The 20,123-nt window shown below is 34.6% G+C and overlaps 1 protein-coding gene across 1 annotated transcript in view; it reads right to left on the reverse strand.

The window, feature by feature from the left end:
* LOC106669007 (neuroglobin-like) overlaps window positions 1-20,123 on the reverse strand; it is a 200,717-nt gene that overhangs the window by 165,237 nt on the left and 15,357 nt on the right. The window lies entirely within an intron of this gene.

The following is a 20,123-nucleotide window of genomic DNA, read 5'->3' on the forward strand; positions in this document are numbered from 1 at the left end:
TCGAAATATAAGAAAACATCGTTACTCTAATCATTGGAGATATTGACCTATTATCCCACCTTCAAGAAGGAAAAATCATAAGATAAGGCTTGCCCTTGTTATCATTCCGATGTTCGTCGTCTATGAGAAATGATTGACAACCAAACAATAAAAACCATAACAATAAATTAATGTTTCACACATAAATGCGCATGTTACATGTTACGACGAATAATCTAGAGTAATTACAGTCGTACAGGAAATATTTTCCATCACATATATATCTGCCAATGTGTAATAAACGCTTTTATTCTGCTGATGTTAAAATATTTATTTTGATTCGCAATAAATTCTTGGAAGGCGTTTCCGCGTTCTCTAAAAATTTTATCCCTCAAGAAGTGATCAAAATGTCTAAAAAAGTGGAAGTTTGTAGGCGAATGTCGGGTGAATGTGGAGGGTGGGGTAATGTTTCATAACCTTAGTCCTTAAATGCACAAATTTCGTGGTCCGCTTGACTAATTAATATATTACAATTAATTAAGGTTTTTAGTTGAGATAAAAAAGTCAATGGTACGGGAGGGAATCGAACCCACGATCTTCGGCTTGATACGCTGCTGCTCTACCACTTGAGCTATCGTGACCTCGATCCACTCGGACACCAACTGCCTATCTCAACCCCACCTTTTGAGTTTTCCCCCCTTTTTGCCATTTTTCAAATGTCGTGTAATCGGATTGGATTCTCGGCGCCAAATGAAATGGCCACAGAGAGCTTTAGTATACTTCATTTTAATTCATTAAATTCACTAATTTCGTGGTCCGCTCGACCAATTAATATATTACAATTAATTAAGGTTTTTAGTTGAGATCTTTTATCTCAACTAAAAACCTTAGTACTTAAGTACCGCGACGAATGGTTATCATGAAGAAGAATCGGCCCCTTATGGTTTATCAATGCTGGACAAAGAAGTTGCGTTTTCCTGTGCATTTTGTCAATTTCACGGCGTACTTCTCTGCTATGATAGTTTCAAAAAAATTCAAGAAATGATAGAGCAAGACTCAAACAGTACATAGCCGAATAGGTTACACATTTTTGGGTGCAGATTTGATTACGGGAAGTGTTTTGGCACTTCATCCTCGTCCAACTACTGGTCTGTACGCCTCCTATTATCGCATAGATCCATTTCTCATCGCACGTGATGGTTTGACCGAGAAACGGATTATTTTGGTAGCGCAACAGAAGGGATGTGCAACTTTCAAAGCGTCGAATTTTTGGGCTTCGTTCAGTTCGTGCGGTACCCACTGGACGAACTTCTTTTCTTTACCTTGTGCAAAGAGGGATAAATAAAAATTTTCGAGTGTATCAAACGGGAAAAAGGCGTAGGGGAGTCGCAATTATTATTGCCAACTCACAACGTGTTGCCATCATGCAGTCAGCATTATCACATAAAGATTTCATGTACGTTGATGTTATGCCAAACTTTTTCGTAATTTTTCTTTCATAAGTGTCTACTTTTGTGACAAAAATGAAAAAATTAACAAATGGCCTACAAAACTTCCAAAATAAAAAAAGAATACTGATAGGAACCGACAGTAACTGTAAGGCATTCTTTCGTACAATGGTCGGAAAAAATGGAAAATTTCCTAGCAGTTAAATCACTAATAAATAATCATGAATGCAGATGATGGGAAATCAACTTTTCAGTGTTCACGAGGGGAAAGTAAAATGGCAAGAAACGACGAAAGGATCACATACCAAAATGTTTATCTTGTAGGTAACCCACAAAACGACGATTCTTAGTGTACAAAGAGGAAATAACGACAGATTTATGATAAGAGAAGACATTTCATGCTCGTGTTCTCAGCAGGAAACGCAGACGTGGGAACATACGTACTGACTTTTAGACTAATTTGAACATTTCGCGAAGAATTTTGATTTAAATTTATTAAATGAATACAATAAAGTGCACTTATCATTTTTCTCGTAAATTAAGTTACAAATTTTTGTTACCAATAATCATTATATTATTGTTATCATTATCCACTATGAATATTAAAAAAAGTAATGGTTGTTCTTCTAGAAAAAAATCGCGTCTTTTTTTTGTTTTGTTTCTTTTCATTTTTGCGAAAACGATTTCGGGGGCTTCTGCATCCCCTCTTTAGTCTTAATCTCTAAAATGACAAATGAGTGTAGGGTTTAATAATTAAATGTTTATATTCAATTTACTATTTATATCAATGTATTCGTGTACCTACCTTGGTTTATATACTGGCACGCATAAATCTGGTAGGTTCCCTTACATTTACAGTTTCGTTTTATTTCCATTTATGTTTACGTTCTTGAAATTATATTTGTACATTGCTAATATGTTTCTATACTGTTAACAAATTTCGTTTTTATCTTGATGAATGTTGATGTTATGTTTCACATTATTGTTTTCTCTCTCTACTATTTTTACATCCTCAAAATTTATATCATGTCCTCCATTGGTGATATGGTGACAGTTCTAAATTTGTAACTAAAAATCAATGTATAAAATAATAAATATTTCGAGATCGTGAAATGCGGTCTTGTGTGATAAACATTATTTAAATTATACAAATACATGTAAGCTGTGAAAATGAATTTATATAATGACAGAAATTTTAGGTTTAATCAAAGCATTTGCACTCACTCAAAGAGTATGTTTTCTGTGTAGATGAGTCATTGCTGTGTTTATGTTTATAAATCCCAGGCGCTGAAGATGATCTCAAAAGACCGAAACGTTGGCACGATGAAGAAAATGTTTTTCTAAACCTACCTATCCCACTAGACCGCATTTCACTATCTTTAAATAATTATTAATTAAACGGTGACTAAATAAATACACACATATTTTTTAGTGTGAATGATGTTGATGTTATGTACACTCCACCGGCTTCCCAATGCAGTTTTGTAAATCACATATTGTATAATGTATATCGGCTTTATGGGTTGGGTTATTTCTTGCAACAGCACGAAACTGTAAACGTAGTCATGTATGAAATACTGAATTAGGACCAGATAGCCATGTGTGGAAGTGTTGAATATAAATGGCAGCATGTAATTCTATACGGTAGATTGTAGATAATAATAATGAAAATCGCGAGATGGAAAATATGAGAGGAGCCAGCAATGACCTAAGCAAGACAGGTACAAGGATGAATATTGAACACAAAATAATGTTTCTGAGTAGAAATGAATTTAATATCAGCGGGTGGTAAATAGCCTCTAAGATTTAGTATTAGACGTGATATTGTGGGCTCAGGGAAGTCAGATGACGAATGGGGGAACACTTCTTGATTGAGGTTTTATCAACCGCCTTCCAACTCTCTCGGGGTTATAAACTTTCGCATGTCTCCGCTTTTCATCTAAATCCGTCACCTTTTCACTGTATTCTTATTTTTAAGCCCCTAATATGCAAATATAAAACGTACACTATGAATTGTTTAATTGCTATGTGGAAAAACTTTTTTTTTAAATTAAAAACAACTGAATTTGATCATTTGACTATAAACAATCGACTTTTCTTATTCTTATTGCATCGTCTTGTATCTTCTCCACCAAATCAAGATTTTATTTAAATAAACCAGACTAGTTTTCTTATAATACATTTTATTAAGTTATAATGCCATAAAAATTATACATTATAAAATAAATAAAATACAATGCGTGGTGTTTAGTGACCGTTAATCGATAATTATTCAGAAATCGTGAGATGCGATCTGGTGTGATGTAGGTTTCAGTAAAACATTTTCTTTATCGTGCCAACGTTTCGATCTTTATTGAGATCATCTTCAGGGCCTGGGATTTACGAACATTGTCTACATTTAACAAACACATATAGGATGTGGAAAAAAGAGAATTTATACAATGCAAAATATATTTTTTTTATTCAACCCGAGTATTTCTACTCACTCAAAGTGTTTGTCTGCTGTGTAATTGTGCCATTCTTGCGGGTCATGTTGAGAGTCCCAGTGAGATATTGCAGTTTTATGTTTATATATGTTGGATTTGGAAGATTTTGAAAAGTAGGCACGATAAAGAATTTTTTTTTTAAACATACATCACACCAGACCGCATCTCACGATTTTTGAATAATTACAAAATATAATCTCTACTTAATTTCAGTCAGACCAACGCTAGGTCAATCTGCTTGGATAACAAAATCCTTTTAAAGAAATAACAGAATTACTTATTAAGGCAACTTAAAGCGTTAAGCAACGTACACATTTAAGTGGCGGCAATAATGCGAGTACTTATCGGCTACGTGGAATACATCGGTAAAGCAATGTTCAAACTACAATCTCTCCCGTGGGACAGCTAAAAGCACCATTGGTTCGGTTTATTGGTTGTATAATGTAGGTGTACAATTCACAAGTTTACACGAATTTGTTTATACAATAAGTATTAAAGGTGAAAATGTCTTTTAATCAATTATATTTGAATAGTTTATTTCACCATTTGTCCTATGTAGAGATTATAAACCTGGTTTTATTATCCGATAAACATTATACAAAAGTACAATTTCCAGTCATTATTAAACTCGTTGAATCTAACGGTGATGTCGTGAGCATTCAACAAAATGAGGAATTGAATCTATCTCTTTCTCTCTCTCTCTCTCTCTCTCTCTCTCTCTCTCTCTCTCTCTCTCCNTATATATATATATATATATATAAAACCTTAAAATCTCCTTTTTCGTTATTTCTTTTTGTATCGCTGTTTCTTTCTTTACATTTTTCACTTTTTTGACTTCACTTTTTTCTCTACTTTTTCATTTCTACCCCTTTCCCGTACTTTGTTCTATTCTGCCCCACTCTTTTTCCCTTTTTTATTTCCATTTCTATTTCTCTATTTCTCCATTCATTCTCTTCCGCTTTCTCTCTCTTCAGCTATTATATTTGTTAATGATTATTCAGAAATCGTGAAATGCGGTCTGGTGTCATGAAGGTTTCGGTAAAACATTTTCTTTGTCCTGCCAACGTTTCGATCTTTATTGAGATCATCTTCAGAGCCTGGGATTTAAACATTGTTTACATTTAACAAAAACATGTAGGATGTGGAGGAAAGTGAATTTATACAATGCAAATAAATATTTATTTTTACATATTCAATCAAATTATTTCTACTCGCTCAAAGTGTTTGTTTTCTATGTAGTTGTGCCATTCTTGCGTGTCGTGTTAAGAGTGCCAGTGAAATCTTGCTGTTTTAAGTTTATATATGTTGGATTTTGAAGGGGCGGGGAAGGAAGTCGGTATAGAAGATGATCTCAATAAAGATCGAAACGTTGGCACCACAAAGAAAATGTTTTTCTGAAACCTACATCACACCAGATCGCATCTCACGATTTCTGATCTTAATCATCAAAAACGGTCACTAATCACCGCATGTTTGTTAATATTAATTTATTTTTAAGTCTGCCTATATTTATTTTTCTCGCTGCCCATCACTCTCTCTCTTTCTCTCTCTCTCTCTCTCTCTCTCTCTCTCTCTCTCTCTCTCTCTCTCGCTCGTATTTTCTGTATTTCGTTTTATCTCCCATTTTAGCCCTTTCTCTCATTCTATCTCTGTGGTTCTGTTTATGCCAAAAGAAGTAAATTAATCAAAAATATCAATAATTTTAAAACAAATATTATGAAAAATTAGTACTGCAACACAGAAAGTAATATACAATTATGAAATACATAATTGGATTATGTTCAATCAGCTAATTTTATTTTAAGACCTCTCGAAAAATATCATTTTTCGCTTTACGAATACACTTTGGTTTTAATTAGTTTAATGTGTTCAGGTACGTATTACATTGATATTGTATTCTATTTATTTGTTGTGTTATAGATTTTCTTTCTTTACAATAGTTTACAGTCTTTCATTATAACATGATATGATTCTACGTAGATTAATTGTTCTGTGTAGATTAATTTTTCTCCGTTTTCCCCTCTTTATTTACCATACATCTTTTCTCTTTTCAAAGTTTTCTATGTAGACTTAATGGTTGGCCAATTTATTATTTAATGTAAATACAAATTTAAAACTAATGTGTACTAAACTATAAAAAAAAATATATATAAATTTTACGTAATGCTACTAGTGGCACTGCAATATTGTACATTCAAAAATATTTTATTGATTAAGAATTTATCTTTTATGCAATAGTAATGTCTCATAAAATTTTAATAGTTAAACCTTGCATTATGTCTCGATTAAGGCAAAAAAGTTAATTAAATAATGTCAGAAACAATAAATTTTTACGTCACAATAAATATGCTGAATTGAAATTAATACAATGCTAAATGGAAATTATGTTTTATGCTTCACAAACGTTACATTGTACATAATTTATTTACATAAGTTCGTATAGGTTTTCCAATGGGGCCAAAGGTCCAATTATCGGAGTCATACGAGGTGAATTTATGATAGGAAGGGTATTCGTTAGCTTTGAATATAATCCATACCCTCAGAGAGTTGTGGCTTCACCACTCCGTTGAATATTCCTGTTCCAATTAAATCACTTAACCTACTCTGAATCGCCTTAGGATATCTCGCAAATAGTTACCGAAAGGCTTAATAGTTAATTCGTCTATTGCGCCAAATTTTCCCTATATATACTCTCGTAATATTTTAGTAAGAAGGTCGAAAAATGGTGTTTGTAAATTACCACAGATATACTCAACCATATGTTTTCTTTAAAGTTTAAAATTAAAACTCGTTATTTAACAATCACAACTAAGCACAACTTTGTAAACACGATAAAATTTGAGTACGATGGACCATTGCCAACATTTGCTTAGCCCCACAGAATAGCAAATTATACGGTTTGCTTAGCAAGTTAAAGAGAAACTACTAACGTATAAAAAAACAAGTTTATAATATCTTATAATTTGCCTTGAAGGAAGTTTTTGTGTATAATAAAACCATAGACATTATCGTTTCAAAAAATAGAAACGCATTCGTTGAAGAATGCACAAGTATTGGTTAAAACAGAAAAATTAGGCTTAATCGTATATCATATTATCAATTAAAAAAATTATTAGCAAATGCCTTATTTTAGAAAAAAGATTAGATCGCTGTTTCTAAACATAACATGCCGAAGAAAATCACATAATTAATTGCCATAAACAGTAAGCAAACTTCTTCTGGTAATTGGATTTTATTCAGACCTATTCAATTTTAGAGTAAGTTCATATCGTTTAAATATAAAAGCAATTTTCAAGACTATTTAAATTACTTAATAAGTCATGAATGAAAAAATGAAAAGAGTAACGGCGTTACATTTATCAGGTAAAATTATATGAGGTTTATATCCATATTATTATACATTACAGGTTTATACACATGTAAATCTGCTTTATTCGTAACATCGATTTTAATGAAGTAAAACATTTTCTATATATCAAATAAAATTAACCGGAATAAAATCTTTATTCGTACAAAACTACCTTTGTTTCCCCCTAAAATCGGAACAAGGAACCCCAATATTCGGTGCCGTGCGCAACCGCAACTCTCTTCCTCGCTCTCTATACGGAGCCAAGGACGGACACCCTTCAATTAAGTGGACGTATTGAAGGTGTTCGTGTGACAACAGCGTATAGCCGGGAACACACCCGATGCAACACCATGCGACGCTACCCCACGCAAATCCAAAGTCCATTTTTCCATAAGATTGTTATACCCACGTGCATATCTGCCCGATGCTATGCAATGCTAACCCACTCTACGCTCTGCGATCCCCACTGTCCATATTTTCTTCGGGTCGCATCGAGTATAGTCGAAAACAAAAGAACCGGACACTCATATTTTTATTCAAACTACATGTATTATAGTAGGTATATTAATTACAACATGCTTAATTTAATATAAAACAAATTAACCGAGATCAAAAATTCATTAGGTTTTTTAATTAATTTTAATGGTATAAAAAATTGATCAAAAACGAGAATATCATTTTTTGATATATTGAATTTAACTAACAATTTATTACAAGTTTTGCTCATAAAATTTAACTAACAATTTATTTCATGGTTTTTCTCATAAAATTACACCATTTTCGTTGAATAGCGTCAGAACAGGACAATCAAATTTTTCGTAGTTTATTTCAAACCATATACATGTAATTCTGTCATTGTATTAATTACAACAAAGTTATTTTAATATAAGCCAAATTAACCGAGATCAAAAATTCATTAGTTTTTATTTAAAAAAATTTAATGGTAGAAAATTGATCAAAACACCGGAATAAGATTTTTTTATATATTGAATTTGACTAAAAATTTATTACACGGTTTTGCTCATAAAATTTAACTAACATTTTATTTCATCGTTTTGATCATTACACCATTTCCGTCGAGTAGCGTGAGAATAGGACGCTCATATTTTTTATTTATTTCCAGCTACGTATATGTATTTTTGTCGTTATATTAATTTCAACATTCTTATTTTNTATATATATATGGAATATTTAACTATACGCGGCGTTCGTTTGACGTCGGATAGATGTGCACACCCTTCCAAAAGTGGCAAGGCGTCGGTTAGCATCGGGTAACGTCGCATGGCGTAGCATTGGGATAGGATTAGGATTTTCTTCTGCTAGCGTTTTTTTACTTTCTGGGTAGCGCTGAACATGATGAGCAAGAGCTTATTGAACGACATGTCATACTGATGATGGCGTCTTTTCGTTACCTTTCTTATTGATCAGATCGCGAAAGTTAAGATCGTCAGGTACCGAGAGAATTACTTCAGTTTTTTCGAAACGCCTCAATTCGTCGTAAGTTTTTAAGCAAATCACGGCAATCCATCGAGAACTTACTTCCTATCAGAGCCCATCACAAACTAAGGGTATAGATATAGCCCATAGCACACGAGGATAAGTTCGACCGTTTATTATATGCAATATTTTGCAACGTTTTGTTTTATAAATATTTCGTGTTATTTTAAAGTCGGGATTAACTCTCCGGGTATTTTTCTCGAAAGGTCGATGTGACCCGGATATTTCAATCTTCCATCATAATTTATTCATTGATAAAGCAAGATTGCCTTAAAGAGAACATTCATGTCCATACATAAAATATTGTTCACTGATCTAATTATTAGTAGATTCTATAGTACACCGTTGTTTTACGCGTATGATAAAAAAAAAAAATACATCGATACGTCAAAACGTTTGGAACAATTGTAAACGGAAGAACGGCGACAAGTTGGAACGAACAGCTGTCAGTATTCATGTCTTTTTCTCCATTTTACACTCTTTCCCCGTCCTCATATTAAATACCGGGCATACTCCGACGGAGGCCGGCCTCCAAGGAATCTAAGGGCGGATTTCATATTTCTCCCCGGACACCAGTGCTCATTTGAATAGATCCCAAAATGGATATTTACAACAATAAAAATGAAACATTTTCGGTCACATATAAAAAAATTAAATTCATAGTATAATACAACTTTTTATTCAACAATAATTATCAACAGGGGCAAACAATAAAAATAATCTGACCTCAACCTAAAAACAGTTCACCAGACAATAAACTTTCGTTGATAATACAAAATCGAACAAATATGTATATAAAACCATATTTGATGAATACTTATATACTTCGTTTTATTTAGCTAAAGGAAAAATTTGGAAATTATATCTCAGTTGGGTTATCGGGGAAAAATTTGATGCATGCATATTCTTTCAACGAGTTTGTATGACTCAAAATATGGAAATAAAGTACCCGAATTTGGAAGTACGTTATACTTTAAGCTGCGAACTTGGATGTTTTGTTCCTCTAGTGCCACAGAGACAGAATTGACTCCACTTTATTTCCGTAAATAGAAAGTACGCTATCCTCAAGTCAAAGCACTTCCCGACCGAGCAATGAGAATTTTGAAACGACGAGAATATAGGTTTTGCATTAGTTTTCTCGGGCGAACAAGTTTGTTGTAAGTGTGTAAGTGTAAATTTAGATTAGATAAATTTTGCTCTATCGACCAAAGGGAGCAAAAGCCCTACATAAGTCACGGAATGGATCATAGAAGCAACCAATATGTACGAGGTTAACGTTGAAACTGATGAACCTAGTATATAATCTCTTTCAATTAATTAATTTTTATGTACGGTATTGGTTGAGATATAAAAGTCAGTGTCACAAGCGGGATTCGAACCCACGACATTCGGGTCAATACGCCTCTGCTCTAACCACATGAGCTATCGTGACTTCGATCCACTCGGACACCAACTTCCCATCCCAACTTTCAAATTTTCCTCCTTTTTGCCATTTTTCAAATGTCGTCTAATCTTGCCATTGAAAAATGGCAAAAATGAGGAACATTTGAAAAAATGGTCGGGATGGGAAGTTGGTGTCCGAGTGGATCAAAGTCTCGATAGCTCTAGTAGTAGAGCAGCGGAGTATTTAGCCGAACGTCGTGGTTTCGAATCCCCCTCGTGGCACTGATATTTTTATCTTAACCAATACCATAATTAAAGATTAATTAATTGAAAGTAGTTATCGTACGAAATATAATGGACTTATATATAGTATTGAATACTATAAACTACCATTTCCAAATGTTCTTATGTTCCGTCGATGAATAGAAATTATTTACAGATTAAAGCTCACATAAGATTAAAAGAAAACGGTGGTTTATTTAAGGGCTATAGGCCGCAATTTATATATTACATACTCTACATCTTTTTGGGAGCGACAATTAAAAAAATATATATTTCACTTAAGGATTTGAAGTATCAAGTCTCTATTTTTCTTGATGATTGACCGCGCTTTTCTATTGTTCGTTCCAAGAAGGCGCCAAACTGTATGAAATGTATCCAATTTTTTACTTGTTATAATTTTAAAAAATATTTAATTACACCTGTGTCAATTGCCGAATTGCTCAATATCATTCACCTTTGAGTATTAGCATTAATTGCTCCCACTCGTCATCACGGACTGAGACAAATTAATCGAACGGGAGGATTATCTGTAGGGTGTAGAGTGAAAGGATTCTGACAAGGGTTTTGAGACAGGATAAATGTTCGAGAAACATTTTTCTCTACTTCAAGGAAATATTGGATATTAATGAAATGGCGAATTGTAAGATTGGATGACATAGAAAAGTGCTTTTTGGATTGAAGGGATCAGATTCCTTGGAGGTTGGAACGTATTCTTGAACCACGCCTTCGATGCCGTATTTCTAAATAGATCTCAAATTGGTAATATAAATGAGTCGTTTGTTTTTTAAAGTCAGTTTTGAATGTTTGTCTAGCCGTCTTTTAAGAAGCTTGAAGTAACTTTTTCGTTCGTGACTTTGTGTGAGGGTTCCATAGAGTCGTTTGTCATTGTATTGCCGAACGTTCTTGACTATATTAGCTAGTGGAATATGGATAATATTGTAGAATTCAGAAGCTTTGGGTGTTTTTTTAAGGGTGAACGTGATATATTCACATTATTTATGAGACTCTTAAAATATCTACGGTTTGGTCAAAGAATTAATCATTCTTTCATGATTGACATTATGAAATGATTATTTACGCTTCTATTGATACGTGGACATAATCGGCTAATTCTTGAAATTGTAATATTCATGGGTTTGAGATAAAATTCTAATTTTCTTGAAGAATCGAAATAGCGCGCGTCCTTGTCCCAGCGGGTTTGGTATTTCCGCAGCTTTTGATTCGCAGCTGGTGCTCCACGGCATCTGTTCTATTGTAATTTCCTGTCCTCCGTTTAACATCTGTTTTCACCGGTTGGTTCCGTAGAAGTGAGATGCAGTAGGTTCGTCGCCAGAACCTGGCGACAATGCGCGATTCAATTTTAAATATTTCGCCCTGATGAAAAAGATCCGAGTTAATAATTCTGACATTAACGCGGCCGTGCTATCGAGCCGGTTTATCACCTCAGGATCAGAAGAAGCCGTTGAATTATTCAAGCGTATATATTAGGTACCTCACGTTGAAGTGGTCTAAAAAATATTTTCAACAGTTGTAACAATCTGTCTGAGATTCACGGACGGCTTAGGTTTGAATTTGGGGGATGAATATCACGTGATCAATGCTTAAATAAGCCACGCTAAGTGACTTCTCGTGTTCATAAACTCAGCACATCGATTAAAACAGAAGTTAGAAAATTCAGTTTGAAATCAAACAAATTTTTTCACGTTTCGACAATTATTGTGAAATTTCCTGTCGGGTTGTGAGGTTATAAACCTGTAAATTGATCATCTATCACCGAAATGGGTTACTCTTTCAAAGGCATTTCGGAATTTTTTCCCTCTTCAGTGTGTCTATGTCATTCTGTTGAATCAAGTCTCTTTTATAAGGTCGGAGTAGTTATGGTGGGTGTATTAGGGGGGGGGGATTTTGTGATGGTCATTCTTTCTTTTTATTTCGAATAATGTTGTGAATGGTCTGAAAGAAGCATGTGAACTTTTTTTAATTTGTTTGTTTATGAGTTTTTAGAATTAAATTTGTTTCGTTTATATAGGTCTAAGTATTGAAGTATGTTCATTTCTCGTGCTTTACATACTCGTGTGATAGTTTTGTTGAGAATTACGTTGTTAATACTCCAATAACAGCGCCACTCACCGTAGATTTTCCCTGACAGCACATTGCAGTATCGATTAGATTGTTATTATCGAGAATTGGAGTTGGTGGTGAAGCAGCATGAGTTAAGACGAGTTTTGTTTTTGCGATTGAGTTGTAACTGTGTACCGTAATCTTGTGTGAATAAAATAATTCAAAGTAATCTGTGTTGTTTCCCGAAATTACTAAAACCTACACAGTCTCATCTTGTTTGTATTGTCGAAGATTCGTCATGATTTTCTTTGAACTGAGCCGAATAGTTTGGTTATTCTTCATTGACCCTAAACGTTCTTATATTTTCTTTGTATATCTCTCTTATTTTTGTCCATTCTGTCTGGTCTGAAACAATTAAAAACAGCCAGTCCTACTACACGAAAGGCACCGACTAACAAAGGAAAATGTCTTGACTTAACTGAATCTCACAAACACTTATGATGTTGAAATGTCGAAACGCGACAGGCTGAATAACTCAGTGAGGATAGGGCAGACCAAAATGATCGAAAGCGATTAAATTACAATACAACAACAAGACAACATTTGAGTTATTCATAATAATTTGATCGTTAACGATATTCATTTACGCTGAAGTCACAAATACTTTTATAGTGGTCTCGAGGCCACTTTATTCCTTAATAAACAATATATGACCTGAGACAAGTGAATAAAATATATAAAAAATAATCAACGATATACATCTATTACAAAATTGTTACTAGATGTTCAAATTGGTAACCTTTTCATTAAAGTTTCGAAATTCAAATAAAGAGGATTTATTCGTTGACAGCTCGCCGAAAGAACTGAGTCAACAGTTAATGAATCAATTGTTAAACGAACGGGTAGAACTAAAAACAAGACAATAACGAAATAGTACCCTCCTGGTCTTCCAACTTAAATGAACCCACCGGTGATTGGGTGAACGGAAGGAGCTAAAACTTCATCGGTAAATATCTCATCCTTAGTACGAAAACTGTACCGAAACTATTTTTTGTTTCAACGAACAGGGCCAAATGGCAACAAAAATACTTCAACCTGATTTTCTTTATGACAATCACGCAAATTCTACTTGAACAAACACGTCTTCAATTAAAAGACAATTTAACAATTAAAATCTGTTCCGTACACGAAAAAACACGGATATACCCGTCGTTACGTGAATATACTGTAAACCAGTGGTTCCCAAACTTTTTTCACCCATGGACCCCTTTTTATAGTCAAAAATTGCCCACGGACACCCAAGTGAAAAAGCCACATAAATGCATAATACAAAAATTACAAATTAAAAAACAAACTAAAAACGTTTTGTTGAAGAAGTATTTTTGAAATTATAAATATATATAAATTTTAATATTAATTACTTTTGTTTAAAATATAAAAAAAATTAATGACTTGGATGAACGTGATGAGATGTTACGAGTGTATCATTTCTAATCGGTTTCTTTCTTTTCTGATGAGATGGTTCATAACGGCACTGAATCCACGTTGTACCAAATAGAAAGACGGGAAAGCAGTCAACAACTTCTGTACAATAACCCATAATGCAGGATATAAAATTGAGATCTGGTTTTGTAACCATAATTTGTGATATCCTTATTCAAACATTGGTTTAAGTTCCTCATTTGTGGATATTTGAATAAGCTGCTCCTGTATTAGTATGGATTCATCTGTGTTTGGGATCTGAGTTTGTCCACGCGCAAAAGGGTTCAACACCCAGTCGCGAAGTGAAGAATGTCTTCAAATCTTTGGTGCAGGTCTGTATGAAGATCCGTTAAGTGTTGACAGTAAGCAAGTAAATATTGATCTCTAATTTGCAATTTCGAAAGATTTGGATACTGAGAGCATTCTTCTCTTCACAAGTTTTGTTTGTAAAGAAAATGTTTTGCAACAAATTAAATTTAATTGGTCGCCTTGTAGTTTCAAATTAGTTTCGTTAAATTTGGCAAATAAATCAGACATATAGGCTACGTCATTTTTTGAATTGTGTCGTAAATCATTGTCTTTGGTTTCCAGGAATTCCAACACTGAAACAAAGAGCGCATAAAATTGATTTAAACCTGCACTTTTAGATAACCAACGTACTTCTGTTTAAGAATATATTATTTTATATTATTATTTCTATTATAATATTTTATATTAAACCTTCGGCGCACCACCTGACGTTGTTCAGAGGCTCCCAAATCAATTTTAATTTTTCACGTACCCCCTGAATGATACCGGGGACCCCTGGGTGTTCGTAGGGACCACTTTGGGAACCACTGCTGTAAACTCCATAGTATCCATAGTAAAAAAAAAGGAATTTTTTGTATCTAGGGTAAATATTCATTTTTTAAATAAATCGTACTAACAAATTTTTTGTAGTTTTTAATGGTCCTTATTTCCCTAATAAGCCTAGATCGTTAGAGCTATTAGCCTAGAGCCTGGCAACTTATACGTAACATCTTTATTTTACAGCATTGGCTCTGCCGCCAGCCTATTTGTCCGATCATTTATTATTTTTACACGTCTTGTCTTTTGTAACAGCTTTTTTCTCGTTTTTCATTTTATTCCCTTGAGATTTTCTACATTTTCGTTCTTATATATTTTTTTAGATCAATTGATGTTGTACCTACTTAAGTAACTGAAATTTTGATTTAATTTATCACCAATAAACGAGGCTTTTTTCGAGAATACAGGGAACTGGCGGGTTTGTATGACCTCTGAGAAGAGTCAGCGAGTGAGCGAGAGAGAGAGAGAGAGAGAGAGAGAGAGAGAGAGAGAGAGAGAGAGAGAAAGTGAGAGAGAGAAATATACGCCGCTTAGATATTACCAATACGAGAACAATACCACAAGAAAATAGAGAAAATGCTATAAATTGCAGCATCCAAAAATAAATCCCTGAACGAAGGAGTAAAGCTATAAAAATAGTGTTGAACACGGGGGTGGGATTTTACGAATATACTAACAGGGGCGGAAGGATGTTGACCTTTTTGCTCGAACGGCTTGAAGGTTCCTGTCAATGAGGTAACAAGGGCTCTCTCGAGTTATTTCCACACTTCGACCTTTACGCAGCAGCTTTTCGTGTGGAAATTAAACTCTTTCGTTTTCAAAGCGGTTCGGACGGTGTGGGGCTATTTTCGAAGCTGAATAGTCGGGATGCGTATCGAGTACTCGATTTAATGAATCAAATCAAATGTATTAAATGTATCGAAGTTTTCATCGATATTCGATAACACCATTAAATCTAAGGAAGCCAGCGAAGGGATTAGGACAGTGTTTCTCAACGTGGGGCAATTTTGAAAATAACTCGTTTAGACTTTTAAACAACTATGTGCATATTATCATTCGTAATTTAGTTGACAAATCATCAAATAAAGTAGCTTCTTTTCCTCCTTGAAATAGCTGCATTTATTTGTCGGACCTCAGGTTAGTCCGATCTTCAATCATTTCCTGCTATTTTTCAATCTCCCGTAATAATTACTGTCGGGTCCTCTATTCCGCTTTTTAATGGAATTGGGAATTTTTTTATTTTATATAGATGTAAAGTTATGTGTTTAATGTTTCATTTGTCTTCTATGAGTGAACGTATTTATTAGTGTGAATGGGGATGGGCATGATTTGGGTTAATGACGGATATTTAATAAAAATACCCCATCGACCCCAATTTAGATTTGTTTATTATAGAGGAAAGGTAGATGGAGGAATTTCGAGTCATCTACCAAACAGAATTAGTGCGATCCGTATATGTTGGTGTGAATGTATTTATTGGAGTGAATGGCGAGGGGCTGATGGCGAAGTAGCTTGTACATCGCCCTTCAAGTTACGTGCATGACTTGAGTCAATATCTCACTGGCACTCTCAACACGACACACAAGAATGACACTCTACACAGAAAACAACACTTTAAGTCTAAAATTTCTAGCATTTCTAGCATTGTATAAATTAACTTTTTCACATGTATTTGTATAATCTAAACCATGCTTATAAATCCCAGGCCCTGAAGATGATCTCAGTAAAGATTCAAACGGTGGCACGATAAAAAAAATGTTTTTCAAAAACCTATGTCACACCAGACCACATCTAATGATCTCCAAATAATCATTTTAATAAGTGAAAAGTATTCTCTGGCTTATGCGATATACTAAATACGACTACAAGAAAAATGTTAACGTTGCCAGGCCAAAGCAAAACATCGACGATAGCCAAACAATGATTTCTTTGCCGTTGATGAATTGACATTCTAAACACTACCGATGTTAAACATCGATGATTTTGGGTTCGATACCCATCCTTACTGAATGGTGGACTGCTCGCTTTAAGAAGAGATGGCACGTCAGCTTGTCCCCGTTTGGGAAAATAAATTCAATAAAGGCTGATAATTTCTAGGAAGGGCTTCCCCCAAGGAAATACCATCCCTTTGCATTAGCATTCCGGAGAAAACCGATTTTTCTCCCTCTTCGGGCACGTCATATTTTCCACGGAGACAGAAAAACTTTAGCGGCCGGCATGAATCATTCACGATTCCTTGGTGTCGGTGACGGGTGAGGCTTTCTCTCCTCGCTCATTCACCAACCATTTTCCCACTCAAACAGGAGAACCGAAAGTTTATATGAAAGAGTGATCTCTACTTTTTTAGTAGTTCTGCTAACGTATTCATCAATTCCTTTTAATTTCGTCTCCTTTATCTTTGCACTAGCTTTGACCCGCGACTTCGTCCACTCTAGTCGTTCGCTTCGGTCTATAAATGGTAAAAAGTTATCCATATGTTCCCCTTAGGGATGGCATTTGAAAAAATCCTTTCTTAGCGGCTAGCCTGTCGAAATTTCATACATTTAGATCCAGCGGTTTGGTCCGTGAGTAGTCTGTCAGTCGCTCTCGGAACTGTTTTATATATATCTGCCACTCCGAGTCGATACATATGACTCCGGAGTCTGCAGTGTCCAGTTAGCAGTTCAACCGTTATTCTAGTCCTAGTACGTTCTAGATTTAGTAGTTCTGCTGTAGTTTCTCCAATCGCCCGTTGATAATTTTTTTTCGTATGTCTGTGCCCTAGGGTACATTCCCATTGGGCGGAGGACTTATTAATCCATTGTCTAATGGATGCGCGTTTTTGGCAATTTGATAAGCCACAAAAGGGTACAGGGCGAACTCATTGAACATTCCTTGGTCAATTTCTCGGCGTCTTCAGACCCCCTTTGCCCTGTGTGCCATGGCATCCAGACAAGGGTAATTTTATTATTTCCTCCAACTTTCTGACAGGGCTCTATTGCAGTCCTAGACGACTCTGGACTTTACCGATGCGGCAATTGCCTTCAGTGCTGCTTGGCTGACTGAGTATATGGCTATTCTTTTATTCCTAATTCCCAGACATTTATTTCCCTGGCTGGCACAGCGTTTAATAGCGACAGTTTCTACTTAAAAAAGTGACATACTGGCCAAGGCTTATAAGAATTCCAATTCCTTGGTTTATTTCCGTAAATGCCAGCTCCTGACCAACATTCGGTTTTGGAGCCATCTGTAAACCAGATATATCGGCCTTAACTGGAATCCCTTTCTCCCAGACTGCTCTACATGGTATTTTGATAAGGAATTTTTTTCTCAAAACTGAATTTTGGGATCATGGCATCAGTATGCCCCAAAGTTAAAACCCCCTCGATGCTTTAGTTGTTCCTTGTTATGTGAGTAGGTTATTGGAGCGTGTCCGTGAATTAGCCTATGAATTGTGGATCTGGCCTCTCCCTGTATAAGGATATCTAGTGGTGGTAGACACAGAAGGGCTTCCTGTGACTGAAGGGCAGCTGTGGGGGTGAGTGGTGGCCTATTTTCTGGATGAAACTACAAATTGCTGTCCTCATAAAAGAATTCTAAAATATGTACGTATAGTTTAATAAGTAGTTATTTGAAATATGTAGCTAGTAAATAAATAATTAACTTGCTATACTCCTTCAAAATTACCTTTTTTGTAGAAGAAATCGAATCACCGATGTTTGAAAACGAATAAAGTTTAATCCGGTGCTTTGTTTATATTATTGTTCCGTAACATGTCTAACCAGACAACTGTTCCATTCGATTTGATAGTTATATTTATTTTATACTTTTTTTTGTACCACTAACATTAACAGTCTGATAGTTGGAATGAATAATCACGGAAGAACAGGCAGCCCACCCAAACGAGGGCAGGATTAAAAAAAAGTTTTATTCTCTTGGAATACGGTTTCCCACAATGAAAGAGCCCAGCTTAGGTTCAATGGAAGTCAGATGCGTTCCCTGCAATGCTAAACACTCTGAGTACAGATTCATCGAGTTATATGCGATTTGTTGTTAAGTCAGAATAAAGGTCCGTCCTATGGTAAACTATATTTTGTAGACTCCTCCAAAGCTACGTTCCGTACGCCTACAAAATAAATAAAAAATAGACCGACCAGTTTTGACTTGGAGGCATTTTGGCTAAAACCTCTTATGCTGAGACGTACCGACTGCAGCTGAAACAATTCAAGACGGAATTTTTATCTTGGGATTGCGTTTTGTTCATAGTGTAGATTTATAAAACATATAGAAGAAAAAATAGCTGGTGGAGTTCGGAGTGAGAACCGCCAGGTCATTGGGCACATCATTATGCACTATCGTCCAAGCATCCAAAGTTAATTTCTGTTTTAATCCCTTATTGGGATCCCATGAGATAACCAGTGACCTATTCCTATGGACTCCAAATTAACCCATAACAGCATGAGAAAACAAATTATCATTAACGATTAGCAATGTTACAGTTTGCTTGCTGTCGAATTGTTATTTGCAATCTTAAACGATGTCCAATGTTTTCACCTTGTTTTCAAATGAATCAAGACTATTATTTGATTATTTTACTTTCATGATTTCATTTCTGATATTAAATCCAAGCGAATATCGAATCATTATTAATTAACATGGAATAAATAAGAAACAAGTTATAGGAAGTGTAAATCTATATAATGTGAAAATTTCAACTTAATACAAAAAAGAAGTTTTTTATCAGCTATTTTTGAAAAGTTGTACTATTGGAAATAAGTTTTAGTTGAATAATCTTGTAATTAATAAACACTCAGACAATTAAAAACGTATATAATTTTTAATGAAATGTAGGATAACAAAAATTACCTTGACTCTGATCGTCCAAGCATTTTAATTGAGTTTGGCCTTAGTTAATTTAAGCATCATATTCCGGATCACACAGGATTAGATACGCTTAATTTTGAGTGTGGAGCTTTGTGGTACTTGGTAAACAACCCTTTCCACAGCAGTTGCTGCTCAGCCAAGCGGCAATTTGCTACCAGGTAACAAGTGCAACTCCAACTTTTAGACGTCTGCTCAACCTTAGAAATCAAAGGAAAATATGACTCGAAATTATTCTAGTCATTAAACTGAGTTTAATGTATTCAAAAATATTAAAAATTTATTAAGTTTAAAATATTCTTTTGTTGGAATGGAGTGTGGACGAAATAAAAGCCTTGCCAACTTGGAACTCCCAGATTAAACAATTCTGATAGTTAATGTCTGTTCTCACATTGATAAATCTAGATTAATTTTTTCTACTATGGATTTATTTTCCTGATGTGTTCGAAA

Source organism: Cimex lectularius, unplaced genomic scaffold, assembly GCF_000648675.2.
Source record: "Cimex lectularius strain Harlan isolate CLEC.00 unplaced genomic scaffold, Clec_2.1 scaffold148, whole genome shotgun sequence".
Lineage (NCBI taxonomy): Eukaryota > Metazoa > Arthropoda > Insecta > Hemiptera > Cimicidae > Cimex > Cimex lectularius.